The sequence below is a fragment of the Balaenoptera borealis genome (genome assembly GCF_965194805.1).
Source record: "Balaenoptera borealis genome assembly, chromosome: 14".
NCBI classification, from domain to species: domain Eukaryota; kingdom Metazoa; phylum Chordata; class Mammalia; order Artiodactyla; family Balaenopteridae; genus Balaenoptera; species Balaenoptera borealis.
In genome coordinates, this window is record NC_138875.1 from 90,767,425 (window position 1) to 90,788,831 (window position 21,407).

Sequence of the window (21,407 nt, forward strand, 5' to 3'; positions counted from 1 at the left end):
AGGAGGCTTTTCTGGGTCTGACACCATCTTGAATCTGGGGGCGGGTGCAGGCGGGACCTTCAGCCACTTCAGGGTGGGCAAAGGGGCTACTCACCCAAGTCCCGGGAGTAGCTGAGCTGGGAGGAGATGGGAGAAGCAGAGGAGAGATGGAGGGAAGAGGAGGAAGAGAGAAAAGGAGGAAGAGAGACAGCCGGGCTGGGAGGAGGGGCGTGGGGTTGGGGAGACACAGGTGAGGCCCCGACCCTTTCCTCGGCCTCCTGACTTGGGAGCAGCTGCCTCCCTACCATGTGGGAGCAGGGAGGACACTTCCGGTTGGAGGAGGAAGACCCGGCAGAGCTTCTCCATCAGACTCATGAAAGGTGTTGTCGTCCGCTGGCTCCTTCATGCACTCAGGGGAGTTACGTCGTCATCCACTGTGTCCCTGACGCTGCTGATAAATGGCGGGCGAGGATGACGCGGTCCCTGCCCTCTTAGGAAACAGACAGCGAGCAGTAAAATGAGAAGAAGAAAGCCAACACGCTTTTAGATAGTGATAGCTGCTACAACAGGAAAAGGACAGCGGTGAGACGGAGAATAAGGTGGGGACACTTCCATGGGGTCAGAGGAGGTCTCTGTGAACTGACTTTGGTGCTGAGAATGGAAGCAGAGAAGGAGCCAGCCATGTCAATGTATCAGGAGGAACGTTCTAGACAGAGGGAAGAGCAAATGCAAAGTTCCATGAGATAAAGTGTGGAGACTTTGACAAACCGAGGGAACTTGCGTGCCACGAAACCACGTGACCACTGAGCACGTCTGTGTCCCCTCTGCCCCCCCCCCACCGAGTGCTCAGAGCTGAGCTGGGGGCCGGGGGTGTCAGTGTGTCGTTCCCACGGGCAGCAGTGCAGCACCAGCGCACCTGCCCCAGGACCATCTCTGCAGCTGGCGTCTTGCTGCTCTTCCACTGTGGGGTCAGATACTTACAGCACTTGAATAAACAGTGGACAAAGTCCTTCATTCTTTACACTGCTGAGGGCCTCACGGGAACATCACCTGGAGATTGAAACGTGCCTGGACCCCCTGACTTATGGGCGGAGTCATCAGACCCTGGAGCAAGTGATGGTGGTGCTTTGCCTGGGGTTCCCTCGACCACTTCCGAGAGCCCCGACCTGTGCGCTCCCTCCAGGGCGTCTCACACCCACCTCCACACCTGTCCAGGTACGGACAGCTGGGCATTCTGGCCAGTACTGCGGCGGGGTGGGGGGCTCCTGGGGGTTCCCAGCAAGGAGATGGGGGTCTCACTGCCTGCGATGCTCTGACTTTGGAAAGGCTCGTCCCCAGATCACTGCCATTCTCCCGGGGAACGTGAGGATATGACTGTGAAATGCTTGGGTTGAGGAGAAACCGAGTCCCGAGGTATTACAAGAACTCCAGGTGGGGAAGATGTGGTTTCCCAAAGCAAAATCGAGGTTTGTGTTGGAAGCAGAGGGAACGAACGACACTCAAAACAGCACACGCGCGATGCAGGCCGCTTGTGTCCACCGCGATCGCCGCGGTTTCCACTTGACCACGGCCGGAGGTTGACACAGGTCTGTGAGCGCAGGTGAACCCGCCCCCTGGGGTCCCTGACGACGGCCCCTTAGAAAGCAGCTCTGAACTCTGGTCCCGCCTGGCCGGGCGTGGCCTGTGCTGTGGGACGTGTCACATGGAGGTGTCCCCACGCTGGGCGATCCCTTTGTTAAACCACAGAAGAGGAAGTAGGACACCACCACGCCTGGAGGTGTCCTGGGGATACGAGGAGCCAAAGATGGGAGCCATCAGCGTCAGGTCAGGAATTAATTTTGACATGTCACCACCCACTGTTAGGAGGACTCGTTAAAGCTGAACAGGGATCAAAGGGTGACCTGCCAGGAGGGCAATAAAAACCCTGACGACAAAGCGGAGGGTGTGCAGGGTCTCGCCGCGTCAGCACGAGCTGCGACTTACAAACTGCAGTTGGCAGGAGCGGGTGTGGGTCCAGGGAGGCACGGACAGCTGTTTGGGGAGCTCCTCCTGGCTGGTTTTTTTTCCAAGTTGTGACAGCTGTTTCATGAACTATGCAGCATGAAGAAGTCGGCAGCAGCCATATAAAATGTGTTTCCTTTTCTGTTGTCAACAAGCTTTTGATACACAATGTAGTTTCTTCTCCCAGCACAAAAACAATTGATGCTTGGAATGGATTTTTGTTCCTTGGAACTGAGCTGTCATCTCCTGGCAGCATTTGGGATCAAAATATCTACAGTCACCAGTTTCAGGGTTTGACTGCATCTCCACGAAGACAGGTAGGTTGCGCCGTTTCAGTACCGCCTTCTTCAGTCCTCGCATCACAAACTGTGATCCTGCGTTCATGACTTGTGGCAGCAATGCCCGAGCTGGCAGGAGCTGAGGCCATCCTTGCAAAAGCTTTCCGCTGTTTGATATACTGTAGGGGGTTAAGGTTGCATCCTGCGTCAGTTACAGCTTTTTTGTATGGCTTCAAATCAACCTCAGAAACTACTTACTGTGCGCTTATATAACAGATAAGAAATGCCTCATTTTATCTTCTGGAGTTCCTGCATCAAGGTCTGGTGTTACATCTTGAAGAAGTTTATCCAGAGTAGTTTGCTCACTATTTTTTCTTTACAGTCAAAATACACATCCAGTTTTCTTGCCTTTATATGTCCTAAGACAGCAGTGCCAACATTTTATGGAGATCAATAAGGTTTTTTTTCCCCTCCGAAGAGTTCTGGCAAAGAACCAAAAGCTGATGTTAGCTGAGCGGTGTTGTCAGAAAGCATCCTTATGGCCCCTTCATCTCCCCGTCTGGTTCCCGCAGTGCTTCTAAGACGTTTGACCTCATCTTTCTGTGCTCTGTAAGATTCCAGTTCTTGCTGAACTGATCCTGAAACCTCTGGGGATGGACTTCCTTTACGTTTCTGCCAAAATTTATCAATTTTGATAGTTAAATCATAAGACTTCTTGTTTTTTCTCTAGACCAAACTAGCACTAGCCGGGGAATTTTTCACTCCCAAAGATTCTTCCAGATTAAATCTGTGTATGTGGAAATCTAGTACATCATGCACCTAGTACTGATATGTCCAAATATGGTGTAAAGTAGTTCCCAAATCTATGTTTCTGTCAACAGGACTGATGAAGCCTTTGGAAGCTGAAGTGGCCAGCTCTCCAGTGCATCACTTGTAGACAGACTGCTTCTGGCAACTCTTAGATGTTCCTGAAGTTTCTTATCTGGTTTCATTGCTACCATTTCTGTTGCAGTTCCTGCTGAATATCTGGTTATAGGAACAGTACCCAGTGTAACAGAAAAGCAGAAGAGGTTGTCGACATTCCGGTCCATAACAGTTTCCATTTCCACGTCTGTGATATCTGGACTGTTAATGGCACAATATGAAACATTTCCTTATTTTGATTGCATCATACAAGCATATCATTTTCCAAAGTAATAAAATTGAGATACTGATCAAAAACGTTGGCTACTTGTGTAACTTCAGAGCTGCTACTTCTGCATTTGCAATATTTTCCAGTTTACTCCTTGAAAGAACAGAAATAAAATTTAAATAAGATGATTCATAGGGTTGATTTCAAGATCTAGAGTACTGGTTTATTATAAAAGGATACAAACTCAGGAACAGCCAGATGGAAGAGATGTGTAAGGTAAGGTATGGGGAAGGGGCACAGAGCTTCCACCCCTTCCCCAAGTGCACGTCTCCCCAAATCCCCAAGTGTCCACCAACCCAGAAGCTCCCACCCACCTTTACTACTTTCCTCCTGCTCAGAACTCATCTCATCTCCCTGGGCCAGGCCCTCCAACCCTCCCCTGGCGCCCCGTCCCTCCTGCCCTGCAGAGACCTGGGCCTCCCCACCTCCACCTGCCTCCCCTCCGCTGGCTTCTCATCAGCAGTGCCTGAGAAACATCCATCCACACTGAAAACGTTATTTCTCTGCCACACTCACCCCTTAGCTACAGGCTACACTTCGTTCTCCACTCACAGAGAACCTTCCAGGGAAAAGCGTGCAGCAGGAGAAGGTTTTCACGTAGCATCTAAAGTGTTTCTCCTTCTGGTGTTGCTGTCGCTGTGGTTGCCCCACCCACCCAGGTGGGCTGCGTGCAGGGGCTCAGGGGAGCTTCACAGGCGGTGCCCCGTCCACGTGCCCATCCTCCTCCTAATAGGGCCCCTCCCCCGTGTTTAGGAACAAACCCCATGCGGCATACTGAGAGTAAGAATTTCTTGTTATTTATCTGCAATTAAATTTGCTAAATGTGACAATTCTACCTGGAATGACTTGGGTATGTGCCTGTGATGTCCAGCTGTGTGTTTAGACGTGTACTTTGGACCCAGACCTGCGTGTGTCTTTATAGAAGAGGTTTCTGTAAAGTGAACTATCACTCCCCAGCCGGGGGTCTTCTCCCAGCCCAGGGTCTCTGGTTGGCAGGTGTGAGGGACCCTGTGGGCTGTGGGGAGAGCAGGTGGTATGGGGGTCACGCGGTCCTCTGTCTTCCAGCACACACCTGGGGAGATGCTGACACGGGTCCACGAGGGACGTGTAAGAGGGTGTTCTCTGAGCGTGCGTGTGGTGGCCGGAGTTGGAGGCTTCCTGGGAATGTGGAGGGAAAACGTGGTGGGTGCCCGCCTCGGAGCAGGATGCAGCCCGAAAAACAAGGCAGGCACTGTGCACTTAGCAACATGAGCATCTGGTCAAAACATAATTATTTGTAAAAAATAAGAATTGTCATAAACAGAATGAAATATATAACACAATGCCATCAGTGTGTATTTAACTATACGCCCACAAAACAGCAGTGCACATTTTGCAAGACCACATTAAAGAAAAAAGATAGTCATTAAACACAGATCAAGGAATTTCTAAAAATAAATCTTACGACAAAGTCTCAATAAACATACGCAAATAAATAAGGTAAAAATTCAATAAAAATAAAAAAGATACTAGTAAACACAGTTTTATGATTTCATAAGAGCAGGAGAGGAATGGACTAAAGGGGAATAAAAATAATAATAAAACCAGATGGAATCCATGTGCAGACCAATGACACGTAATGTGTGCAGTGTGATTAGTTCACCCCATTTGTCTTGAGGTCCGATAAAGAAGATAAAGATGGAAGCAGTGAAAGAGGGGCTGTTAGACCCACGGAGGCTCCTCCAAGGTGGACATCCCCTTGTCTGTCCCCGTCCCCAGTAAAGGACATCCTGGCCCTGCCCCTCCACCAGTCATTGTGAATCGGGGAGCCCAACTGTTTCAATATTTGCCCAAGGCAGACATTTTTTAAACATAATTCTCCTGGGATGAAATCATTAATTTAAAAGGGGAACTCATGTGTTCTGAAGGCAAGGATAAATTAGCTGGGAATTATTCACTTGTAGATCATCTTAGTACATGGAAGAAAACACGAGACACTGTAAAGCTCATGCATGGATAAGACTACTGATGCATTCCGAGATTCACCTTGTACTTGGATGTCTGTGTCCAGTCTACCTGCTGTTTTGATTGAATTTTTGTGATCTCTGCTCTGCCAGTGAGAGATAATGCACGTGCGTTTCACAAGATGGGAGATTCAGGGGCCATTCTCACCCAGGCACGTGCCCAGGGAGGAAGGTGCCGTCAAACAAAGCCAAGTTTTAAAAGCTTCCCATTTGTTTAGTTGTGTAAGCGATGCACGTTGATGGCAGGGAGAGGCGATCAGAAGACACAGGGCGTCAAAGAAAGAAAGTACAGTCATCCACATTCTATCATCAGGAAAATCACCGTTAACATTAATACTGTATCTTTTCCATTTTTTAGAACTTTGTCTAAAATAAGGCACACATATAATGCACGTAATATGTTTAACCTCATTGATACCTAAGTGGGACCATATTAGAAATGACATTCCATCACCTACCGCCATCACTCACCATACTACAGAGACCACTGCACATAAATAATGCAGATCTGCACGACCATCTTATTCTGCAGAGTGTCCCACTGACGCTGTCCTGAAGTTCACTGGACACTTCCCTCTTTTGGTCCCTCAGGATTCTGGAGGCTTTGGTATCATGCACGGAGATGTAATGAGTGTCCTGGGTTGCAGTTTGCCCTTAGCACGAGCCCCAGCAGTGGGTATGCACTGTGCACACAGAAAGGGAAACTAAGACACCAGGTTCCTTAGCTGGAATGCTGTGGGGCGGGGGGAGGAACACGAAAGGGGGGATCCTGCAAGCCGTAACGTGTCAGGGAGACGGCAGAGGAGACGGAGACCAAGAAAGGGCGCTAACTACAAGGGCATTTCTGAACTACTACTGAGCTCACCCTAACCCATGCATATGTGCTCTGTTACTCATCAGCACACTGAAGGCTTTGAATACTGTGCCCAGGGTAGACTGGTGCCCAGGTCCCAGGCTGACCGATGGTTAGAGCACACGAGGGACAGACACACATAGCACTTCCAAGGCTTTGGAATGGAAACTGAACCACAGCCCATGCAACAAAGGCAGGGACTTGCTGCATGTGCCTAACCAGGTCAACTATCCTATAAAACAAGCCTTCCCCTTAGAGTTTAAGCAAGATCCAGAGTCATATAATGTAATATTTAAACTGTTCAGGATACAATCTGAAATTATATGCCATTAGGGAACCAGAACCGGGACTTCTCTGGTGGTCCAGTGGGTAAGTCTCTGTGCTCCCATTGTAGGTAGCCCAGGTTCAATACCTGGTCGGGGAACTAGCTCCCGCATGTATGCCGCAACTAAGATCCTGAATGCCGCAACTAAGACCCGGCACAGCCTAAATGAATAATAAATAAATAAATAAATAAATATTAAAAAAAAAAAAAGAACCAGAACCATCTCAATATCTTGCAAGAGGGAATTCCAAATAAAAGACACCAACTCCTGGTGACACAGATGTTGGAATTAGTGGACAAACCTTTAAAACAACTGTTATAACTGTGCTCCAAGAAGAAACATGAGCACTCTTTAAACAAATGGAAAGAAAGAGATTCAGATAAGAAGTAGAAGATAAAAAAGGATCAAATGAAAATTTAGAGCTGAAAAATACAATAAGCAAAAGACAAAATACTGTCTGGTCTCAGAAGCAGAATGGAGTTTACAAAGGAAAATGTCAGTGCCTTGATAACAGATTAATAAAAACTATCCATTCTGAGAAACTAGGAGAATAATACTGAAAAACCAGAACAGAGACTCAGAGACTGTGGGACAATACAAATACAAACAAACGAAAGCCCAGCATTCATGTCACCAGAATTCCAGAAAGAGAGGAAGAGTGTGATGAAGGAAATAATTGCTAACACGTCCCAATTTGCGAAAACACAAAGTTACGTATTCAAACAACCAAGTGAACCCCAAACAGGATAAATTCAAAGAGAGTCATGTGTACACATATCAGAATCAAACTGCTGAGAAGCAAACACAAAGAATAACCTTGAAATAACCGTGAGGACATTCCACGCACTGTTTCGCTGCGTGTGTGTCATTGTGTGGAATGTCCTCACGGTTCTCATGAGAAGACATAAAATTAGACGATAGCAGAACACTCAGTGGTTCCGGGGCTCAAAGAAATGGAGTCCACCAGAGTTCCACATCCGGTGATACACCCTTCAGTAAAGGTGATGCTGAGACCTTCTCAGAAGCAGGAAACCAGACGTGTCGCCAGCAGACCTGCTGTGAAAGAAAAGATGCGGCAGCTTCTCAGGCCGCTGAGAAAGAGACCAGAGGAAACCCAGGACTTCACAGGGGAGGAGAAACAGCAGAAAAGGTTAAATATCTGGGTCCTCAGAATAGGCTGTTTTTCTCTCTTCAGTTCTTTAAAAGATGAAACTTCTGGTTTCAGCTCTGACATTCCAGAACTTGGAAGCTTTCACTTTGATCCACAACCAGGAAAAGCTGAACAAACTAAAAATCAACTTTGCCTGGAGACATCGGAGAAGTGAGGTCTCGTGACAGACCACCACCTCAAATCTGGAGAGACGGGGGATGCAGAGGGTCAGGCCAGGACCTGCTCACCTGTGTCAGGAGCGGGTGGGGGCAGCAGCTGGCAGGAACCCTGTGGTGACACTGACCCACGGCTGAGCCTGAGTGAGGACTCGCATGAGGGCGAGAAGCTCCTGGTGGCCGCAGGGTCGGGGGATGCCCACGCCGTCCTGGGTTTTATCTCCAGGAGCCCCACCAGGTTCTCCCCGGGAAGACCCAGGAAGATCCCAGTGGCTCAGGCAGAGGGAGGAAAGAGGAGTCCCTGTGAATGTGCCCAGAGGCTTCTCCGTAGCAAAGGGCTGCTCTCCGGGTGGGAGTTTTCCAAAGCTCAGTCCTGAGGCCTCTCCTGGCCTGGAGAAAGGCTTGCCCCACTGCAGTCCCTCCAACTTTTGTCTCACCTGAGAGGGGAGAGGAATCCATCCCCCTGGAGGAGCACGCGTGGAGGACGTGGCCCAGGGACTCAGAGATGAGTGATGAAAGAGAGATTTCACCATAAGATTGTAGACCAGTTTCCTCCCCCAAACCTACAACCACACCAACAGGGCTCTGGTGTAACATCCGTGATTAGGGCTGATAGAGCTGCAGGACCCAGCAGCTCTGCGGAGGAGCACGTGGGGAAGCCCAAGTCCAGGGGACCCCAGACAAACGCACGAGGGGAACATGTAGCCTCTGACACCTGCGGCCACAGCAAAGCTCACCCAGAGCCCTTTCCTACCCAGATGGACATGGAAGCTCCCACTAACGGCCTGCTCACACCCGGTCCTATCACCTAATGCAACACGTCCTGCTTCCAACAGAGACTCATGACAGTGAGTGTATCACTGTCTGACGGGGTTTATAAGGTATGTAGATGTAATTCACAGGACAGCTGTAACACAATGTGGGAAGGTAAGGGGGCCTAGATCAGCTACTGTTCCTACGTTCCATATGAAATCATAAAATATCAGTGTTAGGTCGATTGTGAAAAGTTAAGTAAGTGCATTTTAACCCCTAGAGCAACCACACACAGACACACACACACACACACAACTATACAAGGGGTATACTAAAAATTCAACAGATAAATTAAAATACTAAAAAATAGATAAATTGAAATAGAACACTAAAAAAAAATCGTATGTTATAAAAGGGGCCAGAAAAGGGACAGAGAGGAATTAAGAACAGAGGCAGCAAACAGAGAAAAAACTAATAAATGATTAGATATAATTCAGACACATCAATAGTTATGTTAAATATAAATAACCTAAAACAGGGTTCAGCACACTACAGCCTTTGGGCCAAATTCAGTTTAGCGCCTGCTTTAGTAAATAAAGTTTTACTGGAACACAGCTATTACCATTATCTGCATAATGTCTCTGGTACTTTTGTGCCTAAAATGAAGAACGGAAGAGCTGCAGTGGAGACCCTATTTACTATCTGTCCCATTAGTCAAATACTGTCAGAATATTTTTTGAAAAAACCCATGCATACAAAAATTATGTGCTGTCTGCAAGAAACCCACTTTAAATACATTATTCAAAGAAAGATAAGCTAAAATGATGAAAAAAGATATACTATGGAACATAGATCAAATGAAACCTAAAGAACCTATATTATTATCAAAGTAGACTTCAAGGCAAGGAACTATACCAACTATTTAAAGAAAAATACCAAGTGTGCACAGTCCCTTCCAGGAAATAGAAGAAAACATTTAGCAACTGGCTCTAGAAGCCAGCATTTCTACTCTGATACCAGAATCATGCAACCACAAGACAAGAAAACTAGGGAACAATATCCCTTATGTACACAGACACAAAATCATCACTGAAATATTTTTTAATTGAATCATGAAAAAAATAAAATTTAATATTACACAAAGAATTGTAGTTTATCCCAGGCATATATGCCTAGTTCAATATTCAAAAATCAATCAACAACAGGCATCACATTAACAGATTGAAAAAAACAAAAACAAAAACACAGGATTATATCAAAAACACAGAAAGAACATTCGACAGAATTCAATATATCTATATGATAAAAACTCTCAGCAAACAAGGATTAGAGGGAGCTTCCTTAACTGGATAGTGGTCACCACACACACACGCGCACGTGCACACACACACACACACGTCTAAGTTATGCCTAGTTGTGCAAGACTGAATATTCCCCCTAGACTGTAGCACAGTGAAGATGTCCACTCTGACCCCTCCTATCAAACACTGTCTGGACGTCCTAGGGAGGGCATTGGGCAAGAAAGAGCAATAAAAGTCATATATGTTGAAACAGAAGAAATAAAACTGTCTCCATTTGTAGACAACATGATTCTCTATGAAGAATGTCTCAATAAATCTACCAAAAGAAAAAGAAAAAGGAAAAACCCTCTGGTAACTAATAAATGAGTCTTGCATGGTCTTAGTATACAGGTTAACAGACAAAAATGAATCACGTTTCTATGTACAAGAAGTACAAATCTTAACCACAAAATACAATTACAATCGGTCAAAACACATTGCAGGATCTGTAATCTGAACACAAAACACTGACACAACAAATTAAAGAGGATCTAAGTAAATGGAGAGACATACTGTGGTCGTGTATTTGAGGACTCAGGAGTTAGGGTATCAGTTCTTCCCAAAATGATCTCTATGTATAACGCAACACAACAAAAATTGTAGCAAGATTTATTTGTAGATAGGGACAAGATGGTTCTAGAATTATATGCAAAGGCAAATGAGGTAGAACAGCCAGAATAATTTTGAGAAAGAAAAAAAGTTAGAGGAACGTCCTCCCTCATTTTAAGAATTCATATAAAGTTAAAGTAACTAAGAGAGTGTGGTATTGATGAAAAAGTAAAAACTTACATCAAGGGAACAGAAAATACAATCTAGAAATAGACCCACAGTAATATTGGAAACTCATTTTTTACCAAGTTGAAAGACTAATTCAGTGGAGTAAATATAGTCTTTTTGTCTAATGGTATTGGAAAGATTGACATCCATATGCAAAACATAAAAAATAAAATAATCATCAAAGGAAGCCTTGTACCTTACACAAAAGCAAACCAAGCACTGGTCAAATGTAAAAAAGGAAAACCATAAAACTCTTAGAAGAAAATGTAGGAGAAAATATTCATGCCATACTTTAGGCAAAGTGTTATGAGATGTAAAACAAAAAGCATGACCTTTAAAAAATAACAATAAATTTACCAAAATTTATCCTTTTGTTCTGCAAAAAAAAAATGACATTAATGGAATAAAAAGACAAGCTACAGACTGGAGAAAATATTTACAAATCACATAAGTGACAAAATATTTGTATCCTGAATATCCAAAGAACTCTCAAAAGTCAACATTAAAAACAATTTAATAAAATATGGGCAAAAGATGTGAACAGATGCTACAAAAATACTGACAAATATGTGTGTGTATATATCGTATGTCATATATGATACAACATATATGATATGTTCAGGATAAGATTCTCAATATCATTAATCATTAGAAAAATAAAGTTCTCAAGTGTGATACATTCACACCTACTAGAATGACAATAAAAAAGATAGTAATAAATGTCAAAAAGTGTGTGGTGGGGATGTAATGCACAGCGTGGAGATAGTTAACAATTCTGTGTTGAATGTTTGAAAGTTCCTAAGAGAGTAGATATTTAAAAAAATGTTTAAGAGAGTAGATCTTAAAAGTTCTCATCACATCTCAGTTTGTAACTTTGTAAAGTGATGGATTTTAACTAAACTTACTGTGGTGATCATTCTGTTGTATACCTGAAACTAGTACAAAGTTATGTGTCAATTACATCTCAGTAACACTGGAGGGAATAAAAGAGAGAAGTAGATGAAATAACTTTAATCCTCATGCATTGCTAGTAGGAATGTAAAACGGTACAGCCACTTTCGAAAGTAGTCTGTCTTGGTTCATTTGGGCTGCTGTAACAGAACACCATAAACTGGCTGGGTGGCCTATAAAGAGCAGAAATTTATCACGATTCAGGAGGCCGGGAAGTCCAATATCAAGGTGCTGGCAGATCCAGTGTCTGTTGAGAGCCCAGGTGCTAGTTCATAGCCCTCTTCTCAAGGTGTCCTCACGTGGTGGAAGGGGAAGGGAGCTTTCTTGAACCTCTTTTATAAGGGCACCAATGCCATTCATGAGGGCTCCACCCTCATGACTTAATCAGCCCTCAAAGGCTCCATCTCAAAGTATCATCAACTTGGGTGCTAGAATTTCAACCTTTGATTTTGGGGGGACACAAACATTCAGACCACAACATCATATGCCAATGTTTTTAATGAATATAAATTTACAATATGATCCAGCAATTCCACTCCTAGGTGTCTGTCTACCCAAGATAAATGAAAGCATTCATGCATACAAAGATTTGTACACAAATGCTCGTAGCATAACATAATAGCCAAAACCCCAAAACAATTAAAATAGCCACCAAATGGTGAATAAAGAGACAAAATGTGTTATATGTGTTTACTGGCATACTAATTGGCAATAAAAGACCAAAGCACTGAGGCAAGCAACAGCTTGGGTGAATCGCCAAAACATGATGCTAAGTGAAAGAAGCCAGATGTGAAAGTCCTCCTCAGGTGCCCTTCCGTTCATGTGAAATGTCACGAAAGAAGATCCACAGACACAGACAGTAGACTCCTGGTTGCTAGAAGCTGGGGGGAGAACTGAGTGGAATATTCTGGGGGGCGATGGGATGTTCTAAAATCTCACTATGGTGATGGTTGTGCAACTCTTTAAATTTACTGAAAACCACTGAGTTGCACATTTAAGTAAGTCAATGTTTTGGGATGTAAATCATACCCCAAAAAGGTATTTTAAAATACCACTGCTCACATTATTACAATGGACGAAGACTGACGGGACAGGGTGCGAATCACATCACAGGATGTGAATCAACCAGAACTCTCACACACGACTAGCAATAGCGTGAAATGGCAGAATTTCAGAAAATAACATGACAGTTTCTTGAAAAGTTAGCACACACATACATACGACCCAGTCAATCCACTCCTAGATTCTTACCCACAAGAAATGAAAGCAAGTGTCTAAGCAAAAACATGTGCACGGATATTCACAGTAACTTTATGTGTAATGAGTGAAAACTGCATGTAACTCAGATGTCCATCAACAGTTGAATGGAAAACAATTTGTGGTCCATGCGTACAGGGAACTACTCAGCAATGAAAAGGATGAACTAAGCTCTATGCCGCCACATGAATCTCAAGTCGTTCTGGGTAAAAGAAGCCGGACAAAATGAGTGTAAATAGCAGGATTCCATTTATATAAAATTCTAGAAAGTGGAAATTCTTTACAGTGATAGCCGGCAGGGCTTAGTTGCCGGTCAGGAGGTAGGGGACAAAAGGGAACAAGGAGATCTGGGGTGCTGATATGCTCATTACTGTGACTGTGGTGATGACTTCACAAGGAGACACACATGTCCAAAATGATCAGTAAGTGCCTTTCATCTTGTGCCAATAGTAACTCGGTGAAGCTGCTAAAAGCAGAAATAAAAGCAAAGTGGAAAGTGCAGGGACTCCTCAGAAAGGTCGAGGCCAACCCTGCTGCACCTGACTTCCCCCTCCTTCCACCCGAGCGGCTCCTCCCATCCCGGTCAGCTGACTCCTTCTTCCACCGGTGCCCATAGGGATGCAACGGTTTGTACACAATGTCAGACACGCAGACACACAGCGAAGAGGCCTCCGGTCAGCTGTCTGGAGTCGCACCTGCTAAATGCTGCTCATCGAGCCCCGCCTGAGGCCCTGCTCATCCTAAAGCAGAAGCAGCAGCAAATCCCCGAGACCAGCGTGTGTCAGCGTGGCAGGTGTGATTTACAGTTAGTTTATTTTCTTCTCTGTTATTTGCGTTCTTTTATATTTATAATTTTATGTACTTTTCTTATTGAAGTCTAGTTAATGTACAGTATTATACATTACAGGTGTACAATATAGTGATTGACATTTTTAAAGGTTATACTCCATTTATAGTTATTTTAAAATTAAGCTGTATTCTCCGTGCTGTACAATGTATCCTTGTCGCTTCTTTTATACCTGATAGTTTGTACCTGTTACTCCCCGATTCCCTTCCCCTTCCCTCTTCCCACTGGTAACCACTAGTTTGTTCTCTATATCTGTGAGTCTGCTTCTTTTTTGTTATATTAACCTTTGCTGAATTTTTTAGAATCCACATATAAGTGATATTAGTATTTGTCTTTCTCTGTCTGACTTATTTCACTTAGCATAATGCCCTCCAAGTCCATCCATGTTGCTGCAAATGGCAAAATTTCATTCTTTTTTCTGGCTGAGTAGTATTCCATTCCACATCTTCTTTATCCGTTCAACTGTTGATGGACACTTAGGTTGCTTCCACACCCTGGCAACTGTAAATAATGCTGCTATGAACATTGGTGTGCATGTATCTTTTTGAATTAGTGTTTTTGTTTTCAGATATATACCTAGGAGTGGAATTGGTGGGTCACATGGTAGTTGTATTTTTCGTTTTTTGAGAAATTTCCATACTGTTTTCCATAGTGGCTGCACCCATTTACATTCCCACCAGCAGTGTAGGAGGGGTCCCGTTGCCCCACATCCTCACTGTAGTTGGTTAATTTTAGTGAACAGAGAGTTAACCCCACAGAGCAATAAAGCCACGACCTCCCCCCAGACAGAGGCTCCCCTCAGCAGGAACCAGGATTCTCAGCACCTGCTTCCCCTGCCCCAGCCCCCGGGACAGGCCGGTTCCCTGCAGCAGGCCCCGCCCACGGGGAGCGCCCACCCCGCCCCACCGCGCATCTGCCCTCGGGCTGCTCTCTGTGCGTTCAGCACTCGGCCTCCACCTGCACTCTCCTCCTCCCAGTGACCAGTCACAGCACGTGTGCTTCCCATCCTCAGCCCCAGTGAGAGCCCGGAGTCAGCCGGGGCTCCGGCCCTGTGTGTCCCTGCGTCACTGTCACCCCGTCACCCCGTCACCCCGCCCGAGACCAGCAGCGTGAAGGGGGATTCCGTGCACTCAGCCCCGCAGCCAGTCTGTCCCGCAGGAGGTGACACGGGGACAAGCACAGGTGAGAAGGGCCTGCCCTCTGCCAGCCTGAGGTCCAGGTGCAGAGCCAGGGAGACCCATGTGCGACCTTGCCCTTCAGGGTAAAGGACGCAGAGCAGGCCCCGGGGTCCAGGGTTCTCGGTGCCACAGCAGACACCCTCTCTGTCTTAAGGACAAAGGGGAATCATCCTCTGCTCTCAGGGTCCACAGAACTGCTGGGGACCCAGGAAACAGGCCCTTCTCCGGAGGCCGGGCAGCAGGGACCCTGCAGAGGTCACACCCAGGCGCCCCCGCCCATGCACCACGCTGACCGCCACGTGCCCGCTCCAGCTCTGCTCCCTCACTGGAGCCCCTGGTCCTGGAGCAAGCGCCCCACTGCCCAAGCCTGGAGCACCTCCCCACCCCCGGGGGCCAGACATGCAGGAGCCTCATGTCTAAAAGGAGCCACACGGGGTCCCTGTGAGCGATGAACACGCGGCGTTTAACCTGCCCCCGTCCACGCACGCCTCTGTGGTTGCTGGTCTGAAATGTCTATAAACACTCCAGTGAAGGCTTTATTCATATACATGTACGCACACACATACACACAGGTACATCTACTGAACTAATTTCCAGAAACGAAGGCCCCGTCGAGGAGGAGGGTAGATGGGAAGGGGCCAGGCTGCGTCAGGAGGCGCGCTGCAGGCTGAGTGTAGGAAGCTCTGATCGATGACGACACAGTCCTTCCTCCGCGGGCACCGTGTCCTGTGGGGTGAGGACAGGCTGCTCTGTGAGGGACGCCGCCTCCTATTCGATGGAGCTCCAATGAGTCTGCCGCTGAACAAAGGCTAAATTAGAGCCCTGGCTCTTTCTGACTTCAGGGAACATTATGGCTGCCAGTGCCCTAGTTTTTCCACAGTTGTACAGAAAAACATTTTTTTGAAAACTAGTGATGGGCTTTTATTCCCTTCCTGTGTCAGTTTAAGGCAGGCTCCTAGCTACCTTCTCCAGGGAAGATCCCATTATGCCCGAGCTCACAAGGAGAACTGAAGGAAACCAGACTCATGTCCACGGTTCAGCAGGGTGAGCTGGAGCTGATCACCTACTCCTGACCAGCGCCTGGAGCCCTGCTGGGTGCTTCAGGCTGAAGCCAGGAGGGCCAGCGGCCAGAGAGACTTTATAGGAAAAGGGCACCAGCGCAGAGACCAGATAAAGAGGAGCGACGTGGACAGGGGACTGGCACCCATCAGTCACCAGGTGCTGACTGGGTCCCCGTGTGGACTCGGCTCTCTGGGGGAAACAAGACACAGTGATGCCGGATCCAGACCCTCGGCCGAGACGCACCACGTCCGTGCGCCGGAGATCAGGCAGGACGTGCTAGGTTATGCTGCAGCGACAAACAACCCCAGGTCTAGTACTCACCAAAACAGACGCTCACTCTTGTTCATGCTTCGTGTTCGTCTTGTCGTGGCTGTGGATTTGCTCCACGTCATTGTCACTCCAGGACCCAGGCTACCGAGGCAGCTTCTATCTGGAATGCTGCTGTTCACTGCGGCAGGGAAGAGAGTGACACACTGGTTCCTAAAGCTTCTATCAGAGGGGACACCCGTCACTCCTGTCACATTCCACTGGTGCAAGTTCCAGGACAGAGGCCGGTGACCCCCACTGGACTTGAAGCTGAGAGAGTGTGAGGTCTGGAGATGCTGCAGCCTTTCTGCATCCATGAGGGAGAGTGTATCTGAGAAGGAAGCTGACCTGGAAGAAGAAATCAGACAGTGAGAAGGAGAGAGGGAAAGTGAGCCCTGATGGCATCACCGGCTCTGAATCCAGCCTTGGAGAGGCCAGCTCTGGCCCTAGACTGTGGAGGAGCTTGAATCTGAAACCCTCCATTTTGCCTAAAGCCGGTTAGAGTTGGGTTTTCTGTCCTTTACAACTAAACGCGTTCTAGCTGCACAGAGCACTTAGGGCTCTGCCTGGCCTTTCTCGGGACACAGGACTGGGCAGGTGGAGAGTCCTCTGATGCAGGGTGCCTCCTCCCAGGCAGGGACCATGGGCTAGCAGGACGGTTATGGGCTCAGCTCTGGATTCTGACGGCCTGGGGTGAAGCCTGGCCTCTCACTTGTGCAACCTCTACCTCACCTTCTCTATGCCTGAATCGGGGACATAACAGAACGTACCTCATGGGCTTGCTATGGGATTATGGAAGCCAGAAGTAAATAGTAAATGCCTGGTGCCTGTCAGTGCTCAAGAAAGGTCAGCGGGGGTGTCTCTGTGTCCCCAGTACCACCCAGGGTCTGGAGTGAGAAGTTTCTCGGGAAATGTGACGAGGCAGCGCACGGGACCGTTTATGAGCTATGACCCACGTGGGGAGGGGGCCTGAGAGAACATGTGGGTGAGGGGGTCTCCCACAGGAGGCAGGTCAGGAACTGAGGACCATGAACAAACGGGGCTCCTATGGGAAGTGGGGACGGGGGTGCAGGCGCTCGCCCCGCTGAGCCGCGAGGAGGACAGGCGGGAGAGGCTGGCTGGTGTCACCTGTGCCGGCTTCACATCACGAGGCACAGGTACATGGGTGAGAGCGGGCATGAGACATTACAACACAGCGTCCAGTGGAAGAAGCAGGTTATGAAATACCACGTGCCGTATTATCCTATGTTTGGTGAAAGAAACGTTTTGCATACCTTTGAATAAAAACAAAGAAGGAGAACCATCTAAATATTACTGGTGAACATGAATTATTAGTTTTTTCTCTTCTTATTCTATAAATGATTGTTTAGTCTTAATTTCATAATGTCTGAATATTTACCTTGTAAGTATCTGAATAATATATATACAATTTTTTAAAAGTTATTTTATAGAGAAACAAGTTAAGCCAAACCACAAAGGAAAAAAATGACTCTGCTTTCTCAAAGAAATCAACGACATGGAAAAGAAAGACTCTCACTCAGTAAAAAGGAAGAAGGAGGGGCAGGGATGACACGGTGACGAGGAGGAGGGGTTGATATGAGGGTCATTATGATTGTGGAGAAGATAACGATAACGGTGATGGCAACCTCAGTCCCGTCACTCACCAGCGTGTGTCCTTGGACAACGGAATGGACCACTCTGTGCCTCAGTTTCCCCATCCAAAACCTGAGGATAAACTCTCCCCACGTCAGGCTGAGGACTGAGCGACCTGGTCCTGTAATCAGAGCTCCCCAAGCATGGCCGACACTGAGTGAACATCCTGAATGCTGGTCTTCTCATCTGCACATTGGCCAGGGGAGATTGGGGGTCTTTCCTGGGCTGGGGTCTCAGAGGGGACAATGGCAGAGGCCACTCCTTCCTGGGCTGCCCAGGAAGGGGACGTGCTCACCGGGAAGCTGGTTTGCCCCTGTCAGCTGCAGTAGGGAAGCCCAGTCTGGGTCTATTACACATGCTGTTCTAAGTCCCTGTCCGCATCTTGCTACAGCAGGACAATTGTGTAGGTTTAGAGGCTAGATTCTCTGTAAGAAAAGATAATGGAGTCTCCAGCAGGGAGATCAGATGGAGAGTGAGTTCCCTTTAGGAGGTGCCAGCACAGTTGCCTTGTGGGGGAAGACAGGCTTCTCTGCTTCAATCTGATCTCATTCAAATTCAGTATCTCTCAGTTGCCCACGTCACACGCTTACATCCAGAGCCGGGGGCCCCACGCTGGGGGGGGGAGCAGCACACGCCTGTCAAACCAGAATGATGCCGTGGCCATGTCGTTTCTGTGGGCTGTGATGTGAGGACATTGAGAGACCAGGAATTTCAGCTGATAAACGCCTCCTCCCTGACCCGGTGCCATCATCAGGGTAACAACAGGCTGTCCCTGGACATCCTGGGGGGGTGCTTAGGGCACTAGAGTCTGTCCAACTGGAGACCTACCTCTGCGGTTCTCAGCACGGTGCTGCAGGTGGTCAGTGTCAGGAGGGGACAGCAGCAGCGCTGTGAGCGTCGGGAGCTGGGGAGAGATGCTAGCAGGGGCTTCAGGAGAAGGTGGCCCAGAGGGAAGTGTGGAGGGTGAGTGTGTCGACAAAGGCTCAGGGGCAGCGAGGGACATTCTGGGGACAGCTGAGGTGCGGACACAGTCCCAGCGATGGAGAGCAAAGGCTGTCGAGGGAGATCGAGGGTGTGTTGTGCAAAACAGAGAGTAGGTAAAGCGCATGGATGTTGGACCAGGCTGCTGGGTCTGAGCCCAGACTCTGCAGCTCACCACCTGTTCAACATCAGGTGAGTCTCTTAACCTCTCTGTGCCTCAACTTCTTCCTCATTCAAATGGGGATGGCGACACTACCTTATAGACTCGTGATGACGTCAACAGAGTAACAGATTGAAAGCACTTGGAGCAGTGCCAGGACTTGTGAGTGCCACATTCAGCGATGGCGGCGACCATGAGGACGACGATGGTGATGGTAACGACGGCAGTGATGATAATGGTGGTGACGATGACGATAACAGTGAGGAAAGCAAGCAGCCCAGGATGGATATAATGTCCTTCCAGCATCAGACCCTGAGGCTCCCAGAGACTTCTAGAAGCCCCTGATGGCGCTGCTCAGTTCCAGACACATCAGGAAAGAACCACTCTCAGTGACTGAAACAGAGGACCTTTAGCAAAACAGCATTCCTCATAAGAGCAACAGGAAACGCAGTTAAGTAATCAATATTAAATCTCTTTCAGTCTAGACACAAATAATGAGATTTCATAAAATTATAATTTGAAGTGCAATATACTATAGAATGTCTGACTATCTCTCAAATGTGATTTTCTTCCCTTGTAATTGATTAGTGGGATAGAGTCAACAAGGTATAGTGTTTACAGCTGATCGTGGACAGAAGGTGATGTCCCCAATGTCAGAACACCCCGCTGATGCACAAGTGATACACACCAGGTCACCAACCCGGGCTCGCAGCCCGTGGCTGACCCTCTCTGCCCTGTGGAAGGCAAACTTGCCCACTGCCAGCACACGCTGCCCCGGTTCAATGCTGGTCCCCAGCTAAAAAGCCATTAGCATCTGGTCCACATTGATCTGCAGCCATGGGGGGCTCAGCTGAGCGACCCTCCCTGAGAGAGGCAGGACCACAGGCATCGCATCTGGCCTGGGGCTGGGACTTCTCTTCACCGGATCCAATCTCCCAAACCAGGCTCCCGGGGCTCCTGGATATTTAATTCAGTTGCAAGGTTTTCTGCAGCACGAGGGGAGCAAAGTCAGGCGGGCTTGGTGCATTCCTCTGGTTCTAGGGGCACAAGACACAAAAGCAGCTTCGGGAAAAGCACCCTCGCCTGTGTCTTTGTGGGTCTGTGTTCTCTGTATAAATAGGGATGTTTCTGAATTTGCACATGGGAGTCTGGGTGTGTGAGCATCTGTGATGTGTGCGTCTAAGTCTGCAGGTGTGTGTCTCCGTCCTTGCACAGGGCACGTGCGTGTCTGCCTACCTTGTGACAACGACATGTTTTCTCTGGACAAGTCGTGGCCTCCCCTCCGGCCCCTCTTGAGCCCCGCAGCAGGACAGACACGTGAAGGATAAACCAGCTCACCTCACTCCCTGGTTAAGTCCTCCCAGGGCTTCTGCATCACCAGGGTTGGCAACTGTGAGGACAGGAACCCCTGCAGTGGGGGAAGGGGAAAAGGGGCACGTTTCACCGTCCCCGAGCGTTCCTGTGCGCGCAGGTCTGGGCGGGGTCCGAGCCTGAGCATCCCAGGTGAAGCCGCCAGGTGGGCGGCCGGGGCGCATGTCAGGAGGCTCTCAGGCCCCTCGTGGGGAGCAAACGCCTGCCCCACAGCAGGGCCACTCAGCCAGACCCCGCCGCCGCCGCCGGCCCCGAGAACTGGACCTTCTCTCTCCGCCCTCCCCACCGAGGCCTCGCTCCCCGCCAGCTCCCCCGCCTTCACCGGTTCTGCCGGCTCCACCTCCTCTCTTCCGGGGCAGAGGCTGACGGGAGGCTTCGGATTGGTGGGCCGGGGTCACATGACTGGGCCCCGCTGCAAGGCAGGCTGGGAAACGGGCCTCTGGTTTCCGCCCTGGGAAGTGAGGCTCGTGATGAGGCAAGTGTCCCCCGGGAAGGGAGGCGTCACAGCCAGCCCGGGGCTGCACGACGTCCACGCCGGCTTGTCCCACAGCCACACCCCGGCCGCAAGACTCACAGGCCCCTCCGTCTTTCATCTTCCCACACACCAGGCCCAGCCCCCCACGTTTCTAGAACTTTCTCCGCCCACCTCTCCAGGCGGGCCTCAGTCCAAATGCCACCTCCTTAGAGAGGCTTCCTCTGACCACCCCAGTCATTCCAGGACAGCACGCCCAAATCCAAGGCCCTCAGCACTGAGGACGTAGCAAAGATGGTTCGCACCTGCCCTCCCCCTTTCAACACAAGGTTATAAATTGT

General features: G+C 48.3%; 1 long non-coding RNA gene and 1 pseudogene across 3 annotated transcripts; both read right to left on the reverse strand.

Annotated features, from left to right (window-relative positions):
• Positions 1 to 1,286: 1,286 nt before the first annotated feature.
• Positions 1,287 to 4,135, reverse strand: LOC309610382 (sec1 family domain-containing protein 1 pseudogene; annotated as a pseudogene). Its single transcript has one exon. The product of its transcript is annotated as a sec1 family domain-containing protein 1 pseudogene (transcript).
• An 11,444-nt stretch (positions 4,136 to 15,579) lies between these two features.
• Positions 15,580 to 18,647, reverse strand: LOC309610404. 2 transcript variants are annotated; one of them, XR_014233906.1, is made up of 3 exons: positions 17,558 to 18,647; positions 16,445 to 16,772; positions 15,580 to 16,312 (listed from the first exon to the last, which is right to left on the reverse strand). It is a non-coding gene; the product is annotated as an uncharacterized lncRNA (long non-coding RNA). The 2 variants fall into 2 exon arrangements; XR_014233907.1 differs by having other exon boundaries at positions 15,580 to 16,772.
• Positions 18,648 to 21,407: the final 2,760 nt, after the last annotated feature.